At 42.9% G+C, this 11,460-nt stretch overlaps 1 protein-coding gene across 1 annotated transcript in view; it reads right to left on the bottom strand.

Moving 5' to 3' along the window:
- rimbp2b (RIMS binding protein 2b) overlaps positions 1-5,705 on the bottom strand; it is an 83,873-nt gene extending 78,168 nt beyond the window's left edge. Inside the window, exon 1 of the mRNA XM_047155382.2 lies at positions 5,596-5,705. The gene's annotated coding sequence lies outside the window, so the exon portion shown is untranslated. The remainder of the gene's footprint in view (positions 1-5,595) is intronic.
- Between the last annotated feature and the right edge of the window lie 5,755 nt (positions 5,706-11,460).

Raw genomic sequence — 11,460 nt, 5'->3', positions numbered from 1 at the left:
TAAAATATCACTGTAAATACTCTGACCACTAACCAAACCCGGAGCTATCAGAAGACACAACCCACCTTTTTTAAATTAGCATAACGCTGACATTTGCACAGAATTACCCATAATTTTTCTCTGGGTTCCATGTCATTCACCCTCTCAATACATTTTTACCGGTGTGGTAAACATCATAAAATATCCATCTGTAGAGTTACTGTTCTAAGAAGTCGCCGTAGAGTGTGCAGTATTTGTGTGTGTGTGTGTGTGTGTGTGTGTGATCAATGTCCTTCATTTACATCAGACATAGCACGCCGAGGGGAAGCCTACTGATTTACAAGTGTGTGTGTGTGTGTGTGTGTGTGTGTGTGTGTGTGTGTGATAAATCTATTTGACACCATACATGGAAATGAGCTGAGTGCTGACAGTTTTCACCCATGTGCATAACACGCTTCAACACTCAAGCTCAAATTTACTTGACATGAACATCAGCCATTTTGCAAAAGTTCCCACTAAACGCTAAAACACATCAAATGTATTCTAATGAGACATCCTGATAGTCATTTATATGGTGGGACTGTATGTTACACTCATAATGCATCGTGTATATATGTCAGATTTGACTGCAGCATACAGCTCGAGCTCATTCTATATTTGTTTACACTCTGGCTAGGTAAAATACTCATAACACTGTACTAAGTAACATTTTTAAGAGACCGTTATTTGTTTGCGTATTTTAAATATTCTTTAGGGGTGTCAATACTTTTGAGACACACTTGTGAAAATGTCTGAGTAGGAAATATAAACCAGAGGAATGTTTATTTTATACACAAATATTCTGCTTGTTTTCTTGGGTAATATGCAAATAGGTTCAAATTTTTAAAAAAAAGAAATATTATTCCAGGTGGCAGAGACGGTGACAGTTGCAGGTTCAGAGTTTTATTAAAAAACAAGCAAACAAATCCAAAAGGTAAAGCATGATCAAAGTCAGGATACAGGCAGTAGTTGGGCGATGTGCGATCAGAGTAACTAGGGCCAAAGACAAAGACATAAACCAAATAACCAGAACAGGAATTGTAACCAGAAAACACTATGGCAAGATAAAGGCTTGGTACCGACAGGTAAGAAACACTGAACGTATACTTCGCAATGTGGTGTGGAATGAAAGTACCACCTTATATACTGTTGGCGTGATAGCATAAGTGAGTCCAAGTGTATGTAATCAGTAGGATATAGAGGCAATGGTGGCTTGGCAGTTAAGGCTCTGGGTTACTGATCAGAAGGTCGGGGGTTCAAGCCCCAGCACTGCCTGTCTCTGGGTTACTGATCGGAAGGCCAAGCTGCCACTGTTGCGTTGGGTTACTCCTTAACCCTCTCTGCTCCAGGGGCGCTGTATCCCTGCGCTCTGACCCCAACTTCCTGATACCCTGGGGTATGTGAAGAAAAGAATTTCTCTGTGCTGTGAAAAAGACTCATTATAGTGAATGTGATTGAGTTCTTGATGGCTGTTAGATGTGATACCCACTACAGGAGCAGTGCTCTTCCTGGGTCTCTCCATGGGGTGTGGTACTGGTATGTCAGGAGATTTGTTATGATGAACAGAGGGTCAAGAATGTCCTGGGCCAGGATACAGCACCTCTTCTGGTCTATAGCCTCCCAGTCTATGAGGTATTGCAGTTGGCCCTGTATATGAGTCCAAGATCTGCTTAACTATGTATGCCAGTGTTTTCCCTCAACAACTGGGGGTGTAGAAGGGGGGACATTTTCAGCTAGGGGTTCTGGTTGGACTGGCTTGAGCTTAGATAAATGGAATGTGGGTGCAAGACGGCAGTAGCGTGGTAGGTCAAGTTTGTATGTGACTTCATTGAGTCTCTGTAGAAGTGTGAAGGAGCCTATGTAGCAGTGGTGAGTTTCCAGCAACCGTGTGTGACCTTGATGGACAGCCGTACTCTGTCTCCGGGTTCCTACTATGGAGTGAATTGCAAAGCCTGTCTACAAGCTCCTTGTTTTACTGGGTTGCTTGTTCCACGTGTTGTTGTGCAACCTCCCACACTTGTTCACTTCTGCTGCACCAGTTATCAATGGCAGGGAAGCTGGAGAGGTTGGCATTCCAAGGAAACAGGAGAGGTTGGTGACCTAGGACACACTGGTACAGGGTTAGTTTCATAGCTGAATGATGTAGCAAGTTCAGCCCATGACAGGAACTGGGCCCGGTACTACTGGATGTCGGCACAATATGCTCGCAGAAACCAGCTTATTTCTTGATTGGCCCATTTCGAGCTGGACATTGACTTGGGGATGGTAACCAGATGTGAGACTGACTGATACACCTAATTTCTCCATAAAGGTGCTCCACACCGGGGGGATGAAATGGGCTCCCTGATCACTCACAGTGTCTTCTGGAATCCCGTAATGCCAGAATAAGTGAGTGAATATGAGCTCTGACATTTCGAAGGCTGAGGAGAGACTAGGGAAGTGAATCAGATGTAGAGACTTGGAGAATCTGTTGAAAACCACCATGATGACTGTGTTACCTTGGGAACATAGTAAATCTGTGAAGAAGTCTATGGCAAGATGAGACCATGGTCATTGCGGTATTGGGAGCAGAAGGATTTTACCAGTGGGTAGTGCTCTGTGTACCTTGGACTGTACACAAACGGTACATAAAGAGATGAACCCCCGCCAACCAGTGATGCCACTCCTCCATGACTAGTTTTACTGCCAGGCAATCTCGGTTGTGAAAGTCGTAATTGTGACATAATGGTGACAGTTTCTTTGAGAAGAACGCCACTGGGTGAAGCTTAGGTTTCTCTCCAAACCTCTGTGACAACACCACCCCTTTGCTCTGAAATGTCCATGATGAATGGCTTGGAAGGGGCTGGGTGTTTCATGATGGGGCTGACATAAACGTTTTCTTGAGCCTTTGAAATGCTTGGTCTGCTGAGGGGTTCCATTGTAGCTTTTTGGGCCCTTTCTGACATGAGGTGCAAGGTGATAGAACTGAACCCTATGATGAATCGGTGTTAGAAGTTGGCAAACCCCAGCAACCAGTGTAGCTCCTTTACTGTGGTAAGGGTCAGCAACTTGGTGATGGCAGTGACTTTATACTAGTCCATAAGAACACCCTCTTGAGTGATGATGTAGCCGAGAAATTATATTGTGGTAAAACAGAACTTACATTTCTCCCCTTTTACACATAACTGGTTCTCCAAGAGCAGTACAAAAGCATTTCTGACATGCGTGACATGTTCCTCTTTGGAAGGGGAGTAGATGAGAATGTCTGCAATGACAAACTTTCAGATCATGTCCCAGAGGATGTCATTTATAAAGCAGTAGAACAAGGCAGCGCGCTATATAGCCCATATGGCATGACGCAGTACTCAAAGTGGCCAGTGGCGGTGCTGAAGGCCGTTTTCCACAGATCCCCTTCCCGGATCCAGACAATGGATTCGGACAAAGCATCGGCCATGAACTCAATGGTGCAGTCATAAGGTTGATGAGGAGGGAGGCCGCTAGCTTTGGACTTCCTTGAGGTCCAGATTCTCTGGTGGTATTTCCATGTTAGAGTCAGCTTCAGGAATCTCAACTGAAGTAGATGCTACCAGGAGCTTAGAGGCCTGCAGACAGTAGTTGAAATAGTGTGGGGACCAGTGGAGGATCTCTCGGACCAGGAGATCTGTGGGCCATGGGTGTGCATCCAGGGGAACCCCAGCACGCTAGGAAAGGTCTTGGGGACTGTGACAAGGGGAGAGATTTGTTCCTGATGGAGGGTGCTGGCTCTGAGAAGAAGGGATGTAGTACAATGGGTTATGCAACCCCCTCTGATAGGCCCCCTATCAAGGGCTTGGATGTGCAGGGGATTGCAGAGTGGTTGTTTAGGTAAGTTCAGTTTCGTGATGACAAAACTGTCAATGAAGTTGCCAGCTGCTCCGGAGTCGATCAGCACTTAAACAGTAGAAAAACCCTCTGAGTAGCCTACCTGCACAGGTATGACACAATGTTATTGAGTAATAATGTTGGGGACACGGTGTTGGCGTGAGAAGGCTGGTTTTCTCGTTCTGTGCAGTTCGGAGAAGGCCTGGATTTGTGTCGGACTTGACATGAAGACAGTGAGTGCTGAGGTCTGCCGCAGTAATCCACATCTGTCAACTTAGCTTGCCCGAGTTGCATGGTTTCTGGCTCGGAGGTTTCCATCATGGAAGTTATCTGTGGCGCGCTCCTGTGATTCTTTAGTAAGTGATCAAGTTGGATGGAGAGATCGATGAGGTAGTTGAGGGACGATTAATCATCACAGCAATCCAGTTTTGTTAGAATGTCAGCATCCAATCCCTGCTGTTACGCTGCCTTGTTCCAGCCACTGCCAGTGGTGAGGGTACGGCAGTCAAATGGAACTCGGTGGAACTCTGGTTGCCTTGTCTTTGCATCTTTGCATGAAGTGGGATCACCTGAATATTTGTCAGAGCGAGCGATCAAGGACGGAGCAGATTGAGAGGGTTCCACCATAGTCGCCCGTGTAGGTATTAGCGTGTTGGAGAGATGCGCTAGCTGGGCGTAGATCATGGGAGACCACTGCCTGTCGCAACTCTTGAAATTCTGCTGCCTCCATGTGCTGGTGAACAAATCCAACAGGCAACAATAGGCACAAATCCAAAGCATAAGGCAAGATCAAAGTCAAGATACAGTCAGTAGTCAGGCGATGTGCGATCAGAGTAACCAGGGCAAAGGACAAAAGACACAATCCAACTAACCAGAACAGGAATCGTAACCAGAAAACACTATGGCAAGATAAAGACTTGGTATCGACAGGTAAGGAACACCTGAGTGAGCGTATACTGTGGTGTAACACTGTGGTGTTGGAATGAGAGTCCTTATATACTGTTGGTGTGACAGTGTAAGTGAGTCCAGGTGTGTGTAATCAGTACGATGGTGATTGTGATCGTGACAGAGTTTGTGATGGCTGTCGGATGTTGTAGTCATCTGCGGCCATGTTTGTAGGCCTCTCTCAGTTCTGGGAGTTGTAGTCCGTGGCCATGTTTGTAGGCTCCTCTGTGTGAAGCAACGCCAATTCCAGCGTTGACATGACACGTTAAAAATTGAAAATACATTAAATAATTATAATTAATTGTAATGAATAAAATAATTGTAAAAAAAAAAAAATATCTAACAAATAAAATGTCATTTTTTAAAATAGTAAATATTGGATCTATCTCTGTAATATACCTCATTCATGCAAAATCAATGTTGAACTCAATGAAAACAACAGCGTATTATGATCGGATGCATGGATGGATGGATGGCGGTATTGGTAGCTGAATAGATGTATGGGTGGATGGATGGATGGAGGAATGGAGATATTGCTGGATGTATGGATGGGTAGACTGGCAAATGGATAGACAGACAGGCAGATGAATGGATAGATGGATGCACGGGCGGTCGGTCAGTTGTGTGAGTACATGGATGGATGGATGGATGGTTGAATGGAAATATAGAGATATTGGAGGATGAATAGATGGATGGGTGGACAGATAGATGGACAGAGAGACCCACGAGCAGATGGATGGATAGATGGATGAACAGTCAGATCAGAGGAAGAATAAATAAAAAGAGACAGACCTGTAGGCTGTGCTGCTGTAGGAGAGGGAAGTATTGTCTTTCCTCTAGGAGACGATATGCCTTTACGTGCTGAGGCTGAAAATCTGTTCTGTGCAGCAGGAGCCCGTCGTTCCTTAGCTTCTGCAACACACACACACACACACACACACGCGCTTTAGTGATTTACACTTTTTGTGTGTTTCTGCATGAGATCTTCTGCAATGGTCTGGATTATAATCGGTCTGTAAATATTTTCAACATTTACATTCTAACAATATCTGCAAATACACACACACACACACACACACACACACACACACACACACACACAGGGCTATAATGGCTCTGGAATGGCTGACGATGTTATGAATGCGGGAGACGGTGCACACCAGATGCTCTCCATGTCTGTGAAACCTAATGCTGTTCATGAAGTTCAGCTTGTTGCCAGAATCATCTAAACCACACGCCGACACCGTAGCACAACGCACACTCGGTCGAAGAAGTGCTTCATGTAAACACGACATCTCTATTAATCCATAAGCTTAGTTACCTAATAATAAAATCATCTTTATTATGATTAGAATCCGAGTGCAGCCCAGCTGATTTCGTCTCTTTAACTCACTAGAATAAACTCATTCAGTCACACCCACATGACTACGCTCAATTACCAAGCAACTACCGTTAGGCGTGTGCCAAAATCATATTTTTATATCGTAGTAATTACCTAACCTTTTATTATGGTTTACAAAGAAGGAAAAGATGCTGTGATACTTAAAAAAAATAAAATAATAATAATAAATGAGACAGACGCTGCCTAAAAGTGCTCGTTACCTCCTGCTTCCTCTTAAATGGAATGCAGCGTTAATGCTGGGGTTTTTGTTTTGTTATTGAAGCACACACTTGGAAGCATGCTGTTATAGGAAAATAATCAAAAATGGCACATATGTGATGCAGGACATCTCAAAGCATGTCCTGAAGTGTTACTTATATTATACCACAGCAATTTGCCAAAGATTCCTTTTTTTTTTCTTTTTTTTTAAACAACAATCAAAAGGCAATACATTGTACTATTTATCCATTTATAGTTATTTATAGTTATAGTATATTTATAGTTACAGTTAATGATGTCTGTGAAACAAGTCATCGCTTACATTACAGCAGTTACAAGCAGTTCCATCAGCAGACTCTCTTTTTTTCCCCCTCTGTCTTCAAGTTAATAAGGCAAAAAAAAAAAAAACGCAGGTTGTCAGATTAGAGACAGCGCAAAGAGCACATTCCTCTTATTCTAGCTGGAGAAAGTAACTGCTTTTCCTGTTCTGACATTTTTCTTGGATAGATAGGTGAATAAATGGATGGATGGATGGATGGATGGATAGAGAAACAGATGGGTGGATAAATTTAGAGGCAGTAGGGTAGGCAGGCCAATGGATGGATGAATGAATAAATGGATGAATGGATGGATGGATGGATAGAGAAACAGATGGGTGGATGAATTGAGAGGCAATAGGGTAGGCAGGCCAATGGATGGATGGATGAATAAATGGATGGATGAATTGAGAGCCAATAGGGTAGGCAGGCCAATGGATGGATGAATGAATAAATGGATGGATGGATGGATGGATGGGTAGAGAAACAGATGGGTGAAAGAATTGAGAGGCAGTAGGGTAGGCAGGCCAATGGATGGATGGATGAATAAATGGATGAATGGATGGATGGATAGAGAAACAGATGGGTGGATGAAATGAGAGGCAGTAGGGTAGGCAGGCCAATGGATGGATGGAAGAATAAATGGATGGATGAATGGATGGATGGATGGATGGATGGATGGATGGATGGATGGGTGGATGAAATGAGAGGCAGTAGGGTAGGCAGGCCAATGGATGGACGGAAGAATAAATGGATGGATGAATGGATGGATGGATGGATGGATGGATGGAGAAACAGATGGGTGGATGAATTGAGAGGCAATAGGGTAGGCAGGCCAATGGATGGATGGATGAATAAATGGATGCATACATATAATATAATAAAATGGATGGTTAAATAAATGAATGGACTGATCGATGGACAGACAGACAGACAGTTGGATGAATAGACAGGCAGTCAGCCAGGAAGGCCAATCCATGGATGGATAGATTGGTGAATAAATGGATGGACGGATTGATGGATGGATGGATGGTGTTGTCTTTCCTCTAGGAGACGATGCGCCTTTACCGACTCAGACGGAAAATCTTCTCTGTAGCAAGTTCCTCTTATTGTCGCGGGGGAAAGAAAGAAGTTTCTAAACCATTTACTAACCTGTGATTTAGCTAGTCCGCCAATTAGAGTTGATAATCCACAGCCCTGTGGTATAATGGATTATAATAAAGGAACAGACTCCCGTATATGATTTATACATATATAGAGTCATGGGAAAGGTTTCGGATGACTTCCATGACTTACTTTAGTTTCACAGCTCAACGATGAAGAAGAACAATAAACATTAGACACCCTATATGACATGACTGATATCTACATTAGGGATAAGCGGGGGGGGCGTAAAACACTTTTGTCCAACTGTTCCTTTCTAAAACGATATGAACCGATAGCGGGATTATTTCCCGCTCCGTTACATGATAATAAACATGCCACGTAAAACCAAACACTGTCCACTCGGTTAGGTCTCAGGCCTGTTTGCCTGAGCACAGGAAGCAGGAAGAGCAAAAGAAGCGCTTATTAATTCATAGCAGCGCTCATGTGGAACCGGGGAGAGGCTTTGTGTTGCTGATTGGCCTCGGAAACGCTACACTGCAGAGACACACTCATCACTTCAGCACGGCTAAAATTAGACCGGCGCATGTGAGGGGCGTGGATAATGTACGCTCGTGCAAACATACATGTGTTTAATGGCATCGTGCGCGTGTACGTCGAACAGCGTGCGTCAACAGTATTGAGTCAACGTAATTTATGTATTTCTATAACAGGTTTCATGATCTATATGTCTTAAAAGAGTTGGGATTGAATTTGAATTCGATTCAGTGTGCCAAAAAGTGACGTTAATCTGAAGTCTATACTTATTTCTTTTAACCGATAAACTAATACTAAGTAGGTTAGTCATTTCAGTATCGTTATCGATACATGTATCTGAAAAAAAAAAACAATAAAAACATCATCATCTCTATTTTCGATGATGACTCCTTCGCATTTCATTTCACACATCATCATCCGAATATAATCGGTCACGTGATGCTAAATGGAATGAAACTTTTTCGTTATGATCGAGCGCTCATGCAGATTATTACCAAGTGAAAGATTCGCAAATGCAAATGTTAATAAAAGCTGTAAGTTGGTAAATGTCTGCCTTCGCATGGAGGAAAAAAAAAAAATGAAGCGAATAGTGTGTGAACAAAACATTCGGAGAGATTATTATTTCACAAAGATTAAAAAAAAAAAAAAAAAGGTATTATATCAGTTTGAAGAACCGTTTTGATTCTTAAATAATAAATAATTAAATAAATATTTTTTAAGGACTGACTGAATAAAACCAGTCGGTAATAGAGTCCGACTTTTGAGCCCTTCTGTACATTGTGGTGAATGTGTGTGTGTGTGTGTGTGTGTGTGTGTGTGTGTGTCATTTCTCATCAGCTAAAACCCCATCTGTGTGTGAGGGCAGAGGGAAACCCTGCCCCCCTGCATGAAGCTTCCTCTCTAATGTCCAAAGGCTGTGAGTTCAGTAGATCAACAACAAAGCAGCACACTCTCACACACACACACACACACACACACACACACACACACACACACACACACAAACACACGCGGTCACAAACAAGGTCATTTATGTACACTCACTTCACCCTATCTGCTTATGTGACTGTTAGTTATTGGAAAATTAACAGCTTTTCCTGTTCTGTTGTTTTTCCTGGATAGATAGGTAAAAAAAAATGGATAGATGGATGGATGGATGGATGGATGGATAGAGAATCAGACAGGTGCATGAACTGACAGGCAGTTGGGTAGCCAGGCCAATGGATGGATAGATGACTAAATGGGTGAATGGATGGACAGATGGATGGGTGGGATGGATGGATTGATGAATACATGGATGGATAGATGGATGAATACATGGATGGATGGTTGAATAAATGGATGGATGGTTGAATACATTGATGGATGGATGGTTGAATACATGGATGGATGGATGGATGAATACATGGATGGATGGATGGATGGATGGATGAATACATGGATGGATGGATGGATGAATACATGGATGGATGGATGGATGAATACATGGATGGATGGATTGTTGAATACATGGATGGATGGATGGATGGATGAATACATGGATGGATGGATGGATGAATACATGGATGGATGGATGGTTGAATACATGGATGGAAGGATGGATGAATACATGGATGGATGGATTGTTGAATACATGGATGGATAGATGGATGGATGAATACATGGATGGATGGATTGTTGAATACATGGATGGATGGATGATTGAATACATGGATGGAAGGATGGATGAATACATGGATGGATAGATGGATGGATGAATACATGGATGGATGGATGGTTGAATAAATGAATGGATGGATGGTTGAATACATGGATGGATGGATGGATGAATACATGGATGGATGGATGGATGAATACATGGATGGATGGATGGATGGATGAATACATGGATGGATAGATGGATGGATGAATACATGGATGGATGGATTGTTGAATACATGGATGGATGGATGATTGAATACATGGATGGATGGATGATTGAATACATGGATGGATGGATGGTTGAATAAATGAATGGATGGATTCTTGAATACATGGATGGATGGATGGATGAATACATGGATGGATACACGGAGGAACCTTTCTGACTAGGGATTGATGTTTGTTAGATATCTAATCCTGCTCTTCCTCTACCATCCAGGTGGATTTGCAACCACATGGTTGCTATCTGTGACCTTTAATCGATTGACCCCCCCCCCTCTGTGTGTCTCCTGTAGACGGATTCTCCCATACTTCTCCAATGGATGATGGAAGAGCTGCTTCTTCAGATGTCAGGGGTTTCCAAACTTTTTTTGTGTGCGCGTTTGTCTTCTTAACGTCGGTTTCAAAAACATCCACTTGAAGTTGCTCACATTTTTTGACAAACCGTGTGACACGCGACGATAACCTTGAGTGCTTTTGAATAAAGAAAGCAGGAGGTGTGTATGTGTGTGTAAGCATTGAGAAGCCGCATGCTGGAGCACTGTACTGCTTCTGGCCTCGAGAGAAACCCAGAAAGATATTTATAGCTTGCTCCGCCCCCAGCTGCACATTTCCACACCCCCCCTCCTGCCTTGGGGCAATTAGCACCAGCAAGCCCATGAAGCCTGGTAAACATTCTAACGTCCTCAATGCCAACTGATGTCTGGATACGGGCCATCCTGAGTGATCAAAGAGGAAGAGAAGGCAAGAGGGAAGAAAAGAGAGAGAAAGAGATCCACCATGAAAACAAGCAGAGTGTTAATGTCACTCCTTCCTAGTCCACCTGATCCAACAGATAAAGACGTGCGCACTTGAAGGAATCGTTTAGCCAAAAAAAAAGGTATTAAAAAAAAAAAAAAAGAATTTAAACATCGTCGTTACATGATAATCAAACATCAGTTTGACAAAGATGTGTTCTTGGTGGATGGAGATAGAGGGAATGAGCAAAAACGTGTTTGCAGGGTTACCTGTGTTAAATAGGCCTTAGTGTATGAAGTGAATCGTTTCAAAATATTCAATTTACAAAGCATTAGCGTACATGTGTTTTTACTAATCACTCTGCGGCAGGAGTCACACTCCGTTGCTCAAACAGCACTAACTCACTTTCCACGTGATCATTTTGGTATCAGGCCTAAGGAC

This window comes from Ictalurus punctatus, chromosome 5 (genome assembly GCF_001660625.3).
Source record: "Ictalurus punctatus breed USDA103 chromosome 5, Coco_2.0, whole genome shotgun sequence".
In the NCBI taxonomy this organism is placed as follows: Eukaryota; Metazoa; Chordata; class Actinopteri; order Siluriformes; family Ictaluridae; genus Ictalurus; species Ictalurus punctatus.
The sequence above is the reverse complement of the archived record's forward strand: the minus strand, read 5'-3'. Positions and strand labels throughout refer to the sequence as shown.